Source organism: Rhinoderma darwinii, chromosome 8 (assembly GCF_050947455.1).
Source record: "Rhinoderma darwinii isolate aRhiDar2 chromosome 8, aRhiDar2.hap1, whole genome shotgun sequence".
In the NCBI taxonomy this organism is placed as follows: Eukaryota; Metazoa; Chordata; class Amphibia; order Anura; family Rhinodermatidae; genus Rhinoderma; species Rhinoderma darwinii.
In genome coordinates this window covers 105,447,806-105,464,559 of record NC_134694.1, presented here as the reverse complement: position 1 = coordinate 105,464,559, position 16,754 = coordinate 105,447,806, and the positions used below count along the sequence as shown (strand labels likewise).

Below are 16,754 nucleotides of genomic sequence, written 5' to 3'. Positions count from 1 at the left end.
GGGATCACTAGGGGAAGCTTAGGAGCTTACTGCATCATGTTTTATAATTGAGTTCAGTGCATAAACAGTTTGCCATAAACTCATGAGCTCCCTCTAGTGGTGACTGTAGGTAACAAAAATTTTATTATTTATGTCTATGTCAATGCAGGGGAATTGGAGATCTGTCTGTATAAAAAAAAAAAGAACTCAGTCTCCTTATTATGAAATTATATTTTAAGCTTGTTTAGATGAAAAAACAATTAACAAAATGGTGAACTTGAAGCAGAAATTAAATAAAATACTTTAAAGATATAATAGTATTCATACACAGACACAAACAAGAACAATCATGTATGTGCTATACATGAATGAAGGGGTTACAGCTAAGCTACATTTTCCTCAAGATAAATAATTATATTTACACTAAAGGACATATAAACCATATTGTTATTGCTCTAATGTAATGAATTTACTTTTGAAATAGTCCTGATTAAAAACATCCTAGAGTTTTGTGTATACAGCTCCTAAGTAAACCTGTCAGTCTCCACGGTTACAGACTACAAACAAACCCTTTGTAGTCTAATCCTGCAGCCGATTATTACTCCATTGATAACCAATAGAAAAGGGGACAAATGGAGTGCAGTAACACATGACTGCAGGATCAGACTACCCAGGGTATGTAGACTGTAACCATAGAAACACATAGGTCAGCATAGGAACTGCAGACAGGGGAATTTGTCAGGTAATTTTTGCCTACCAAACAAGAACCAGCATTTGGTAGGCCTTTTAAAACCATGCACACCCATACCTTTATATCGCTTGCTATCACCCTCTTTTCAGAGAAAATCCATTTTATTCCGATATCTAAATGAGTTTGCAAGTGCCTTTCGGACCGTCCAAAACGTCACAAGTGCTCCTGAGCTCTGCATCCAACCCTCCCCATCTCTGCCCTGTGCTCAGATTGGCATTGCCAGGCTTTGGGGAGTCACTGTTTCTTTCACTGAAGTCTGGCGCACGCGCAGTATGTTACCTGCTGTAAGCAACGCTCTCACAGACCCCCACAGGTAGCGTACTGCGCAGGCGCCAAACAAAATGTGAGTGGTGCACATGCGGGACTTCGGTGAAGGAAACAATGATGTCGGCAATACAAAAGGTATGTGGGCGCATGGTACTATAAGGCATATCATACACTGGTACTCATTTCATAGGCAAAAATGACCTGACAGATTCCCTTTAACTTGTGAAGCAAATTCATTTTTGTTTTACTATAAATGCATTGGAGCGATAAAAATGCCTACAATGGTGGACATAGCCTAATCTAAGCTTCAGAAAATAACCTGCGAATAAAAAGAAGGTGAAATTGTGGGGGTTTTTTTCTGTGTATTTTTATTTTGTTATTTTGAAATCTGTAAATAATATTAATATATATTCAACATCTAAATCGTATTTTTGATATTTAGCAGAATTTTCTAAGGTGTGTCAAAAGGGGATGCTAAATTTGCCATTTGCTCAGTTTTTTTTACGTTTTGTTTTTTTGGGCTTATACCTACAGTAAGAGCAGAACATAGGATTGTAGACTTGCACTCGAAGAATCTGGTTGATGGAAACCCTGTTGAGAGCTGCAAGAATGTATACAACTCTGAACAAATAGCAGTCAGATTCAGTGCCAACATTTTCCCTCAACAGTTCGTCCTCCCCCCTCCTTTCCTACTTAATGTATAGAAAGTTGCCTGAACAACTCCATAGCAGCTCCAAGGAATGTGAGAGACATGGCCGAGCTGACCAGTATAACTTTTGTCTTGGTTGGCTTTGCCACCATTATCTTAGTCCTTTCTTATGCAAGATTAATATGGAGACGAAGGAAGTTACCCCCTGGACCATTACCAATGCCCATTCTAGGGAACTTTCTGCATCTTAGGTCTGAAGGGCTATTGCCAGGCTTAATGAAGGTAAGAGATGATATTGTATTTATTTTTGAGCTAGAAAACACATGGCTGTAGTTACTGTATATTGTATTCTTTTCCACTTGTCATGGATGGCTATTCATGGGGGGCTTCCTTATGAGTTCATTCATGCATGTCCGCACCAGTGCAAAACTCTGTAATGCCCAAGGTGCCCTTTAATGGAGGAAACAAGTTTTGCACCTGTTTTGGCAGTGCCCTTTTTTGCACAGGGTCTATTAAATGCCCTGGAATATGAACTCTGTGTTCTTTCAGGGTTCTGTATTTTACGCTATTGCTTCTCCAGCTCCTCAACTCTGAGACTCCTTTAATAGTGGAACTTCAGGGCCCCAATGAAACCCCTATGTCTGCTACCCATAGTAGTTACACCCATGGTCTCCATGTGGCTGCAACACTATACATGTCAGAAGTTGGTTGCAACATTCATGAATTAGTACATTATGGAGTGGCTCAAAGAAAAGACGTTAAAGTTGCACAATCCTTATTAAAGGTAAATCTATGTAGCCTTTTTTCTTATATTAAATACATATATATTGTGCTTTTTTGAATTAGCTTTCATGAAAAATTGTCTTTCCTTGATGTGATCCAGCTTCTATGTATGCATTATACATAGAACTGCATAGCGACACTATAAGCCGAATTTGTCAGTCTGCTGGACCAACGGCTTGGCTGATAGCGGTTCCTATGTTCCCCTGTCACTCAGGATAACCCTAAGGGTATGTTCACACGAGGGCGTCCGTTACGGCTGAAATTACGGGGATGTTTCAGCCTGAAAACATCCCCGTAATTTCAGCCGTAACGGCATGTGCAGGCGCATGAACGCCGTGTCAATTACGGCTGCTATTCATTGGAGTCAATGAATAACGGCTCCAATTACGGCCAAAGAAGTGACAGGTCACTTCTTTGACGCGGGCGTCTATTTACGCGCCGTCATTTGACAGCGGCGCGTAAATATACGCCTCGTGTGAACAGACAAACGTCTGCCCATTGCTTTCAATGGGCAGATGTTTGTCAGCGCTATTGAGGCGCTATTTTCGGACGTAATTCGGGGCAAAAACGTCCGTAAATAGGCCGTGTGAACATACCCTAAGGCTGGGTTCACACGACCATTTTACGTCCGTAATGTACGGAACGTATTTCGGCCGGAAGACACGGACCGAACACAGTGCAGGGAGCCGGGCTCCTAGCATCATAGTTATGTGCGATGCTAGGAGTCCCTGCCTCGCTGCAGGACAACTGTCCCGTACTGTAATCATGATTACAGTATGGGACAGTTGTCCTGCAGCGAGGCAGGGACTCCTAGCATAGTACATCACTATGATGCTAGGAGCCCGGCCCCCTGCAGTGTGTTCGGTCCGGGTCTTCCGGCCGAAATACGTTCCGTACATTACGGACGTAAAATGGTCGTGTGAACCCAGCCTTATCACATCTAAATTCATGAGCTTCTGTGTGCCTCTGACATGATGTGATCGGTATTAGAGCCGGATTTGGGTTACAGCTATGTATTCTCTATGTAATGTGCGTACATAGAAGCTGCATCACAAAAAGTAAAGAAACTTTTTAATAAAAGTCAAAAAGAAAAAAAACATCAAGCACAAAAATACATACAGTTAATTTTTAAAAAAAAGGCTACAAAAGGTTTACACAGTCTTTAAAGAGTCTCATAAATTCTTACCAACCGCAGAACCAGAAACGTAACTCCTCAATCTAGATGATGGTAAATGAACACAGAGTTTACATAAAAATGTAACACATGCCTGATGCTCTTATAGATTGCAGAAAAATATGGCCCGGTTTATACCATACACTTCGGCTCCAGACCCACAGTCATTGTTGTCGGATATCAGGCTGTGAAAGAGGTGCTGATAGACCTTGGAGATATTTTCCTGGGACGGGGAACTATTCCGGTATTTGATCGGTTTTATAATAGCAGTGGTAAGTAGATTTCCAAAAGATACAATTCTATCTTTTAACCAAGTTTCAAAGCAAACCATTGCCATTGTCAACACTGCATTCACGTATTCCAAAGTATCTATTGTGACATCTGGCTCCATATGTATGGTACCTTGTCTATTAGCCAGTCATATGATCAGGATATTGCCTGCTGCAGTAAATGGTCATGTGCTGATCTAGAATAAGACAGGGCTTCAATCAATGATATTATCAAGACAATGTTGGCAAAGAAGCAGCCACAGATTGAAAGTTTCGAGTCCTTTGGGATCTATTTTATTTATTTTGACTTTTTTTGGTGTGAAATGCTTTTATTTTGTGTGAAAAATAAGTTTTGTACTATACTTTTATTCAAAAAATGCAGTTTCTTTTCTGTAGCTTCTATGTATCACAGTATAAAGAAGATGCGAAATTCCGTTCACAGCCAAATCTGTGAGTGAACTGCTCGGCTCAGTCTGCAGCGGTTCCTGTGTGCTCCCGGGCGATCTTCTAAGCTCAGTTCTGATCCACTTTGACTTGATCAGTATTAGGCTTAGAAGATCGCTCAGGAAAAGACAAGAGACGCTGCAAAACAAACAGTCAGTGCAGCTCACTGACGGATTGGTTTGTAAACACGATTCTACACCTTCTATGTACTGTGATACATAGAAGCTGCAGAAGTAAAACAGTGCATTTTAAAAAAATATATATACATATATATTTATATGGGTGCCATACTGTTGCACTGCGATTGCTGTACAACACGAGATGGAGTTGTAGTGATGTATAACAAATAGCCAATCATCTGTCTCTAGTAAGCAAACCTTAAAAAAGGAAACTTCTAACCCAAATTTAAAATTCCAAGGGTTGACACTCCTGAACGGAGAGTACTGGAAACAAATGAGGCAATTTTCCCTCCTGACCCTCAAGGACTTTGGAATGGGTAAAAAGAGCTTGGAAGAACCAATACAGGTAGAAGCCCAACACCTTGTGGATTACTTCAGAAGCTCCAACAGTGAGTATTGCAGTAAAGCTTCAAATACTAATGCAATAATATTTCTAGATTTTAGAAGACAAAGTAAAGGACAAACATTCGAAGATAAGGAACTGGGCATTATAGAAATGCACTGGATTAGCAAACGTATTGTAGTCCTTAGTCATGTGCATGTAAGCGTCCTATAGGTATACTATGGAAAAGTTATTGAGACATTCAAGAAATTGTGGGAATGTGATGATGAGGTGGTAAGTTACCTCATGTATTGCTGCCTTTGTGTTAACAATTTTCATAACTTACAGAACAACCTATTAACCCCAGCACTACCCTAAGCTGTGCTTCTTCCAATATCATCGCCTCTGTACTGGTGGGGATTCGTTATGAATACACTGATGAAAAGTGGATGAAAATCCTTCAAGACATGCGGGATTCATTTGAAATCATTTCCTCTGCTTGGGGCCAGGTGATTATATGTTTTAGTATTTTATAATAATTTATAACTCCTACATGAGTAAAGGCCAAGAGCAGACTGGCCGGGCCCTGGGTTGGGATTAGTGCTGTCTTTTAATGTTATATGGCCCACTCAACCCCCGGCTGAATGCTGAAGACAAAGTTTGCGTCAGTTGGACAGATACCAGGGCCCACTCCACTTGGGTAAGGGTACAGCCAGTCTTGGTAAAGATTCTCGCCACTGGTCAAGCCATGGCTGCACCCACTAAACAATATCTGATGGGCACCTCCTGGCTGCATAGAAAAAGTCAAAAGCGTTACACTACACTTGAATAAGAAAGAGGTCTACACTAGCGCTGCGACTGCCCTCTCAGATTGCTCCACCATTTTTATATTTTTTGTATCTTCTGTAGATGTATGACATGTTTCCAAAGATCATGCAGTATTTACCTGGACCCCATCATAAATGTTTGATCTTCTGAAGGAACTAAAAGAAGTCGTAAAGGAGAATGTAAAATATCACGAGGACACCGTGGATCCTTCCTGTCCTCGAGATTTCATTGATTGCTTCCTCATCAGGATGAGACAGGTAATGGTTTAGTTGAGTTCACACCTGACTTCGGCTTTACGGTCTGCTCCGTCAGAGGAGCAAAACAATGGAAAAACCGGAGGCAATGGTTCAGTTGTACGACAGACACCACTGGCAGCCGATGAAACCTATTGACTTTAATGGGTTCTGTTGAGTTTCCTTTGGGGTGTCTGTGGTTTTATCGGAAACAATAGCACAGCATCATGCTCTATTGTTTCTAGTATTCTTGGCCGGATCTGCGATGGAGGACCCTAATGGAACCTCTAACGCAGATGTGAATGAGTCCTCATACTGTATTTACCTAATACATATATCTACCAAGCATCTTAAACATCCTGCCTATTTCCTAATTGTAAACTTTCCTGACTATTTACCATCATTGGGTATCAACACAGTAAAATTCCCTCAACAATAGACAAATGTAGATCTAGATTTGGGAGTCATGTCAGATTAAGTCCTTCAGCTTGTCACAAAGTACTAAGACCTTGGTCACATAGCACCAATATAGTCTATAGAGCTGTACAAAGATTTTAATTACTAGTACTAGTTTGTCGCCAGTGGAGATCACATTCTAATTCCCCTATCTCAAACACGCCAACACACCAAGGCTAATTTTACAGAAAGCCCATTAACCTATCAAGTGGAAACCCACTCAAACACCATGCAGACACCATGCAGATGTTTGAAACCAAGATTCATGTGTTGAAAAACAAAAGTGCTAACCACTGAGCAATCCCTGGTGGGTTAGTGGCATTTATAACTAAATCCTTAATCCTTGGTTGGGTATGAACTCTATGGTTGCGTCTTTAATTCCTATTGAACCAATGGGAAATTCAAGGAGCCACAACCTTCTTAATTACAAACTATTTTCTTGCTAGAGAACAGAAGAAAATGAAGAGGTTATTATAAAATGTATATCCTACAATGAGATTTAGCCTTGTCTACAACATGATCTGTCTGTACTGTGGCTTGAAGAGATCTTTATTTTCCAATTCTTCAATTATGAATAGTAGGATAGACTACTGTTCTTGTACCCACTCCTAAGGAGGATCTTGCTGTATGTATTAGTGCTCCATCTTCAGACCGTAGGGGTTTAAGTGTTTTGATGACCATGAAATTATGGCATATGGGGTCTTTGGTACCCTAAAAATTCCCTCCACTAAACGAATGGTTCAAATTAATGACAAGAGAGCGGTTGAATTTTGCATTTGTTCTATGTAAGCAAAGCTTTTCAAAATATCTTCAATAGAGGGAAAACACAAGAAGCACCGAAGGACAAAGGAAAGGCATTACATACATTTAAAATATGGCAGCGCCACACCCAACCGTATCCGAATCAAATATTGTGGGAGAGAAGAGGGACAGACAAAAAATGGAAAGAGGGAATATGCGGTAGTGGAAGAATAATGTACAGCAAAATTAAAAAGAGCATACAGTAACCACAATCAAAAAACTGGTCATGGGTGTCTCGAAGAAATCCCCATGTCTCTAAATTCTAAAATGTTTTTTTTTTTTTTAAAGGGGATTGATTGTAACTTTCAGCTTATAGCAATAGTGCATCGGGCAGTGGAGAGAAAATTAATTAGTAGTCTATGTTATTTTTTAGAGATGTTTGAAATCGGGCGTTAAAGGGAATGTGTCGCTAGAAATTTTTTATTATTTTTTAGTTAAACAGTTATTATATACATGATTAGACATTGTTCTAATTTTTTAATTTTTTCACAAGTTGGGAAATATTATAAATTAGATTCTAATTTATAACATTTCACTGTGCTGGTCACTAGAGGGAGCAATTACCAAAATTGCAGCATTGGCATGTGGTAAAGCAACCACATTTCTTTATGCTGCAAAATTTGAGAAGACATACTTGCTCTAGCGTCCTCAAACAATCCCCCCTCCTTTATCTTGGCTAGTGCCCGGAGAAAGGAGGTGATTAAATATTCAAACCTCCTACACTGTGTGCCGCCATTTTTTGAGCGAATACACAGTGTAGTAGGCTTACATACAGTGGTAATCACACACTAAAACACGAACATACACAAACATAACTTACCTGCTCCAGCCTCCGCTGCCGCCGCTCCCTCCGGTCCGTCCGCTCCTAGTGCTTGCTTCTAATCACATATCCGGAAGCCGCGACCGGAAGTAGTCATCTTACTGTCCGGCCGCGGCTTCCGGTCCACAAGAAAATGGCGCCGGATGTCGCTCCGCCGAAGACCGTCCATTTGGACTGTGTGGGAGCGGCGCATGCGCCATTCCCACACAGACGGCATACACCATAGTGAATGCGAACGGCTCCCGTTCGCATTCTCTATGGGGATGTATGTGCCGTATTCCATCTCTGTATGTGTCGTTAATCGACACATACAGAGATGATAAAGAAAATGGCAGCCCCCAGAGTGAAGAAAAAGTTAGAAAAAAAAAAGTAAAACACAAACACACAAATAAATACAATTTATTTTAATAAAACACTAAAAGAAAATTAATATACATTTTTTTTTTTTTCGCGACACCCTTCCTTTAAGTAACAAGCAGACAAACTGTATGTTAAAGACACTAGAGAGACCGTTTTCTGGAGATCTAATTTGCTTACTTTTCTGAGAGAGCATTGCCTGTAAGGGCATGACCACACATGGCGGAATTCCTCCGCAACTGTCCGCATCAATGCCGCACAGAATCTGCGTTGCAGATTCTGCAGCGGATCTGCACAAAATGTGCAGAAAATTGATGCGGACTGGCCGCTGCGGACTGCAGGAAAAGTGCTTCTCTTCTCCCTATTCAGTGCAGGATAGAGAGAAGGGACAGCACTTTCCCTAGTGAAAGTCAAAGAAATTCATACTTACCGGCCGTTGTCTTGGTGACGCGTCCCTCTTTCGGCATCCGGCCCGACCTCCCTGGATGACGCTCCAGTCCATGTGACCGCTGCAGCCTGTGCTTGGCCTGTGATTGGCTGCAGCCGTCACTTACACTGAAACGTCATCCTGGGAGGCCGGACTGGAGACAGACGCAGGGAGTTCTCGGTAAGTATGAACTTATATGTTTTTTTACAGATACATGTATATTGAGATCGGTAGTCACTGTCCCGGGTGCAGAAACAGTTACTGCCGATCGCGTAACTCTTTCAGCACCCTGGACAGTGACTATTTACAGACGTCTCCTAGCAACGCTCCCGTCATTACGGGAGCCCCATTGACTTCCTCAGTCTGGCTGTAGACCTAGAAATACATAGGTCCAGCCAGAATGAAGAAATGTCATGGTAGTAAAAACAATACGCTCCGCAGCACACATAAGATCTGCGGACTTCATTGCGGAATTTTGACTCTCCATTGAAGTCAATGGAGAAATTCCGCCATGAGTCCGCAACCAGTCCGCCACTGCTCCGCAACAGACAGAGCATGCTGCGGACACCAAATTCCGCTCCGCAGCCTATGCTCCGCAGCGGAATTGTACGCATCGTGTAAACGAACACTGCTAAATTAAAGTGAAAGTCAATGGAGAAACGGCTCCGCTGCGGATTAACGCTGCGGAGTGTCCGCAGCGGAATTTAAGTGAAATTCCGCCATGTGTGAACCCGCCCTTAGACTCCCTACACCAGCAGGATCTACACAAGGAGGAGAGCTAATTTGCAGACAGCTTCAGTATTTGTTAGGCTCTGTTCACATGTGGGCTATGATTTTCATTTTTCTTTTCGATCCGAGGCACAGAAAAGCAGAAGCACCAGATTTGTTGCATAACGGAAACCATTGACTTTGGACAAAATAGTGCTGCATGCTGTGCTATTTTGTCCGGCAAAAATTAAGGAACCTGCAACTGGAAGGAGCAAAATATATTCATCATATGTTTCTATAATAATTGCTCCAAAGACCTAGAAAAGCAGCATTTTGTTGACAGACACTCTTTTAAGTCTGGATGATCTCAGTTCACACAGTTCTGTAGAAACATTTCATAAAATATTAGTATTGGGAATCAATCGAAAATTCACCAACTTTACTCAAATTTCATTTTTGTCCTAACAGGAAAATTTTCATTCAAAAACTTGTTTTGATAAAAAAAACTTGATAGCAACAGTATTTGACATGTTCCTCGGAGGAGCTGAGACCACCTCGGTTACACTCAATTTCGGCATCTTACATTTCATCAAGTATCCGGAGATCCAAGGTAAGATATGACTTTACTTCTCCTGGAAGCTGGCTAAAAAAAAAGCTTTGTGACTTGCCCCAAGAGCACTGAGAGTCACCAGCTATAGCCAAATGGTAGAAATGATGATTGGCGCCTAGGGGGTAGAAGGAAACTATTATGAGTGTTAGGAAAATGCTTTTTATTTGTGATGAGGTAAAACCAATTTTATTAACTTAAAGGGGATTTTATATTAAAAAAAATATCTCCATAGAATTTACATTTCGCATAAAGACCTTTATTAACATACATCGTGTTTCATTTTTCTCTCTCCCGACCATAATGGAAGAACTTTGCTTTGTTGGGTTTTGCCATGCTAGCATCAGCAGGCTTCTGTGCATAGACTACCTGCCACGTGACTTAACTTATAAGAACACATTCACAATAGTCAAGGTCAGGAAGTTCATGCACAGAAGGGTTAAAGGGGTAATACGGTTTCAACAAAGAAAGGTTATTCATTATATGATGAAAAATTACAGAATTTTCCAATATATTTTTTGTATCGATTTCTCAAATTTTTCAAGAGCTCTGCCTGCTGTCATTCAAATAAAAAACTTTGCTTATTTACTTCCAGAGTGCAAAAATCAGTCGGGGTGATGTGTCAGAGACATGCCACGGACCTGACGAACCTGACGGATTCAGGTCTTAGCGAAAGATACAGCTGCTCTGTATACAGGATACAGAGCAGCTGTATCTCGAAAAGTAAAAATTATTTTTATTAAAAATGAATTTGAAAGTTGCACCAATCACATTGACTGGCCTGTTTATGAAAAAAAAAACACTTTTGAAGGCGTACATAGCCTTTAACTTAAAGCGATCAGTCAACTGGTGCAGTAGTGTTTGCTTTGTAAACTCACCCCCAAAATATGTACATCAACGGTTATTTCTATATTTCCATGGTTTAAATTTAGATAAACTGCATGAAGAAATTGATCAGGAGATTGGAAGAACACGGGAACCGAAGGTAGAGGACAGGAACCAGATGCCATACATGAATGCTGTAATCCATGAGATCCAGAGAATAAGTGATGCTCTCCCTATGGGTTGTATCCGCTCTGCTACCAGAGATGTGACCTTATGTGGATACAGAATCCCCAAGGTAGATGTCCCAACAAAATTTGCCTGCAGTAAAACGTATAATTTTAAGGAAATCTTGCAATCAAGTGTTGTATCTTCCCTGTAAGACCTCATTCCGCCGTACGATACTATATTACGGAGGTATTCTCCGCTAGAAGCAATGCCTTGAGGGGGAATATCTTTATAATAAGGTTACATAATGGTACAGTATGGATTTATAGATTCCTATAGGTGCCATATTACAGATCCGTACAATGCAAATCTGTAGTGCGGCCATGTGCATGGCAACTAACAGTTGATATTTCTTGAGAATACCTGATGGTGAAAACTATCAAAGCATGACCCTGTTTTATGTTATCAGGATATGGATGTCTTGCCGGTGTTGAGCACTGTCCTACGAGATCCGTCACAATTTGAAACACCCGACAAATTTAACATAAGGCACTTTTTGGATGAAAATGGAAAGTTTAAGAAAAATAATGGATTTATGCCTTTTGCAGCAGGTACAAATGCATTGCAACAGTATCATTATTTTTACCTAAAATTTTTATATCACTATGTATATTTCTCTTCATTATATATAATGCCTTGCAAAAGTAATCAACCAATCAGATTTGTCTGGATAACAAATGACGCTTAGGCACCTTGCACTTCATATTTAGAAGATCTTTTTAGATCAAAAGGAGAATAAGATCAGGACATAAGGGAGAGAAAGATCATATTTCATTTGGGAATGTTTCACTTCTCTTTTCTCCCCCTTCCACAGATTGTTCCAGACAGGAAGCTCTAAAAATAAATTGTCAAACTTCCAATTAAATATTTGTGAGATTATTCTTTTTTTTAAATAAAATGTAAAGTCTAAAACTGCTGCTTATATAAATATTCAACCTATGTCCTGAGGAAAACTCCAGATTTTCACAGATATTGCCCGAGTGATTGACTTACATTTAGCCTTTACCTGTGAATCACTGGAGGGCTGGAACAATTGTTTTGTCATTTGCAAGTCAGATCTGTTGACTTTTTTTATTGGGGTTGATTATTTTTGCAATTCACTAAGTATATATATACAGTAATGTGCAAAAAAATTTAAGTGTTAATATTTTTTTTATCAATTCACAAAATAATCTGATGGAACAGAAGGGATAACTAAATAAAATCAATATTTGGTGTGACCACCCTTTGCCTGAAAAACAGCATCAATTCTTCTAGGTACTCGCACACAGTTTTTGAAGGAACTCGGCAGGGAGGTTGTTCCAAACATCTTGGAGAACTAACCACATATATTCTGTGGATTTGGTCTCCTCAAATCCTTCTGTCTCTCCATGTAATCCCAGACGGACTTGATGATGTTGAGATCTGGGCTTTGTGCCGGGCCATCACATCCAGGGGTCCTTGTTCTTCTTTACGCTGAAGATAGTTCTTAATAACATTGGCTGTATGTTTGGGTTTATTGTCCTGCTGCAGAATAAATTTGGAGTCAATCAGATGTCTCCCTGATGGTATTACATGATGGATACGTTTCTGCCTGTATTTCTCAGCATTGAGGACACTATTAATCCTGACCAAATCCGCAACACCATTTGCTGAAATGCAGCAAAAAACTTGTAAAGAACCTCCACCATGCTTCACTGTTGCCTGCAGGCACTCATTATTGTACCTCTCTTCAGGCTTTCGGCAAACAAATTTCCTTCTGTTACAGCCAAATCTTTCACACCTTCACTCATCAGTCCATACCATCTGCTGCGATTTTTCTGCACCCCAGTTCCTATGTTTCTGTGCATAGTTGAGTCACTTGGCCTTGTTTCCATGTTCAAGGTATGGCTTTTTGACTGCAAATCTTCCTTTCAGACCACTTCTAGCCAGACTTCCAGACTTCTACAAACAGTAGCTGGGTCTACCTGGGTCCCACTGGTTTCTGCCAGTTCTGAGCTGATGGCACTGCTGGACATCTTCAGATTTCAAAGGGAAGTAGGCATGATGTGTCTTTGATCTGCTGCACTACATTTCCTTGGCCGACCACTGCGTCTTCGGTCCTTAATGTTTGCCGTTTTTGGGTGATTTTTTTTATAAGAGCTTAAACAGCACTTCTTGAAACCCCAGTCAGCTTTGAAATCATTGCCTGGGAGAGACCTTTCTGATGCAGTATAACTACCTTGTGTCTTGTTGCTGTGCTCAGTGTTGCCATGGTGGACCTGTGACATAAAGCTGTCTTCCACAACCTCACCTTTGTAGCAGAGTTTGGCTGTTCCTCACTCAGTTATAAGCCTCCTACACAGCTGTTTCTGTTATAGTTAATGACTGTATTTCAACTGATATATGAAAATGATCATTATCACCTGTTTGTTATAATTGGTTAATCATACACCTGACTATAATGCTACAAAAATCCCAAATCCATGACTTGTGTAAGTGTACCTAGAAGAATTGATGCTGTTTTGAAGGCAAAGGGTGGTCACACAAACTATTGATTTAACTTAGATTTCTCTTCTATTCATTCACTTTGTATTTTGTTAATTGATAAAAAAAACTATTAACACTTCTATTTTTTTTAAAGCATTCTTACTTTGCAGCATTTTTCCACAACTGCTTAAAACTTTTGCACAGTACTAACTATATGTATATGCATATATATATGTTACCTATTTAATAACAGTCTCCATATTGTACAATTTTATGTTTACTAGGAAAGAGAGCATGTGTTGGTGAAAGTTTGGTCCGCATGCAACTCTTCATCTTTTTCACTACTATTCTACAAAAGTTCACCCTGAAGTCAGTTGTGGATCCTCAGGAACTTGATATCTCTCCAACTGAAAGTGGCATAGAAAACATACCACCATCTCACAAAGTTATCTTCATTCCTCGAGAGTAAAAAAGCCTTAGCCTTCCATATTATCTTAAAGGGGTAGTCCAACTTTTAAAATCTGCATGTCATCGGTGCGGGTCTGACACCTGGATCCCGCACCGATAAACCGTTCTGGTGGCCTGCGGGCACCGGATGTTGTGGCACATAATGCTATGTATGGAGCCCGGAAGCAGTTGGCTCCATACATAGTATAGCGGCCGTACTGCCGAACTGCAGGTCTGCTCCCATTCACTTGAATAGGAGCAGAGCTGCAGTACTGCAGCTCGGCTGCTATTCTGTGGCAAGAGCTAGCTGCTTCCGGCTAGCACAGAGGCACCGGATCAGCTGATCTGTGCGGGGCCTGGGTTTTGGACCCCCACAGATCATGTACTGATGATCTATCCGGTGGATTAGTCATCAGTTGTCAGAAGCTGGAAAACCCCTTTAAGGACTCCCTACGATATTATCAGTATTTCTGAGTGAGTGATATCTTGCAATGTTTTTCTCTTATATGATGTCTGTCAATGCTCAACAACCTGAAGATGTCTGAAGATCTACAGCGGGTTGGAGACACTGGTGTACCTGCCATAGTGGTAGGCATTACTATTGAGGTTCAGGAGATCCTGAACTGCATCCTTCTAAGCCGAAATACCAGAAAGGAGGAGGCAAAACTTAGTGTTGAATGGGATAGTAGGCAAAGACATCACCCCTTGATTTTGCTATTAGTCCCTAATTCTTAAATATAGAGTGTGGCGCCTCTAAATAAAAATTTCAGTCATGTTTTATAGAAACACTTTTGACATGGGCAAATAAAATTCCATATGCTCAACACATTAAAGGGGTTGTCCTGTCCAGACATCCCCTTCTCTACTGTCACCCGGGTCCAGCTCCTGGAACCCGGAAGTTCCTACTGGACAATACTACACGGCATTCATGGCCAGGTTAAGTCTTCAGAATAGAAACTGCACTTACTTAAAATAATTTTCCCATCATAGAAAGTAATGGCATATTACTAGGATAAACCTTCACTTTCTCATGAGTGGGGGTCCGACCTCCACCAATCCTGGGAATTACGTTTTTCCCTGCACAGCGGCACTTTCAGCCACCTACTGTGCAAGGAACTGCAGCACATCCACGTTCACCAGCATGTAATATTATACTTCAGGTTACTATAGAGGAAATGCAAGGTGTGCGGGACCAAAGAGCCAGACCCACATCAATCAGGTCATTTACAGGGAGCAGTTATCTTTAGAAAAAAGTTTTTCATGAGACAACCCCTTTAAGATAAAAGAGATGCATCCCAAGGATGTGCACACCATAGGGGTAAACTATGTGGCTGCAATAGGGCCAGATGAGACGCCATACATAATTAACAGTCAGCCCCGGGCCCTGGTACCTCATTGGGCCCAAAGTCCCCTCTGCCACATAAGAAGACACCTATATAATAAATGGCACATGAAAGATGTAACAGACTTTGCATTAAAGTCCTGGAGCTATAAATTACACCCCTGGGGCCCTTGAAGAGAGTGGGCCCATGCCCTGTGCGACTGGATGTGTATAACTGATTTCTACAGAGGAATTGTATTATTAGCTAGCAAGAGGGGTGGGGAATTGTCCCAAGGGTTGTGGAAGGTGAATGGTGGCAGAAACAAACACCAGATCCATCTATCATGGGTAGCAAAACCACAATAAGAGGGGGTCAATTTTGATCTTTGCATTGAGCCTTCCTCTTGTATATTTGCTACTGATTACATCTAGTAATGGGTGCCGATGCAGATGGGGCTTAACAATGTTCCCCAGGCCTGAAAAAACTAACAAATACACATAATTGGTATTGGCAAAATTGTCCCCTCAAAAATATATAAAACTATACCAATTTGGTATCTCCGTAATGGTAATAAAGTGGTAAAGTTATTATGTTATTTATTCCACTTGGTAAACAGCTTTTTTTCTATTATCCGCCCCAAAAAGTTAATAAAAGATAATCAATAAATTATATGCACCCCAAAATAGTGGCATTAAAAAAATACAACTCATCCCTCAAAAGACAAGACCCCACAAGCATCTGTCTACGGAACAATAAAAGAGTTATGGCTTTTGAAATGCGATGATGAAAAACACGCTTGGTCATTATTGCCCATAATTGGCTGGTCACTAAAGGGTTAAACCTATGATTGTCTCAGGTTCACCAGACTATCTTAGATAATGAGGTTACCAGAATATTCTTCAGCAGGAGAGACTGCACAGATATCGACAAAATGGCTGACTTTATCTGCTCCTTGGAATAAAATCATTACATTTTTCTTACCCATGTTTTTTGTATGTATTAAAATTTGTATACCCAACCAATATAAAGTGTATGTCAAAATTGAAATATTACATTAACTAGTAAATATGTAGGCAAATCTAAAAATAAACACACTTGTAATAATCTCCTGGTAGTTTATTGTTACAGACGGGCTCTTTTATGGTGGCGCTGTAGTAAGCTGGTGCTGTTATGGTAGAACTGTTGCCGTCTGGCTCTATTATTAGGGCACTGTTGAAAGTTAGTTTTGGAATAAGGGGACATATACGCTGGCTGGCTCTGTAATGGAGCTTCATTATGGAGGCAAGGTGGCTGATTCTTTTTATAGAGGCAATAACTGATCATAGTCTTGGGGATACTTGTTCGAAATTTTCTTCTCTGTACCAATTATTTCTAAAAAAAAATATGTTCGTCAAGTGCAACTTTAACATTTTCCAGCTTTGTTAACAATACTT

The 16,754-nt window shown here is 40.6% G+C and overlaps 1 pseudogene; it reads left to right on the top strand.

Annotated features, from left to right (window-relative positions):
* Positions 1 to 1,748: 1,748 nt before the first annotated feature.
* LOC142659745 (cytochrome P450 2G1-like) lies at positions 1,749 to 14,148 on the top strand (annotated as a pseudogene).
* Positions 14,149 to 16,754: the final 2,606 nt, after the last annotated feature.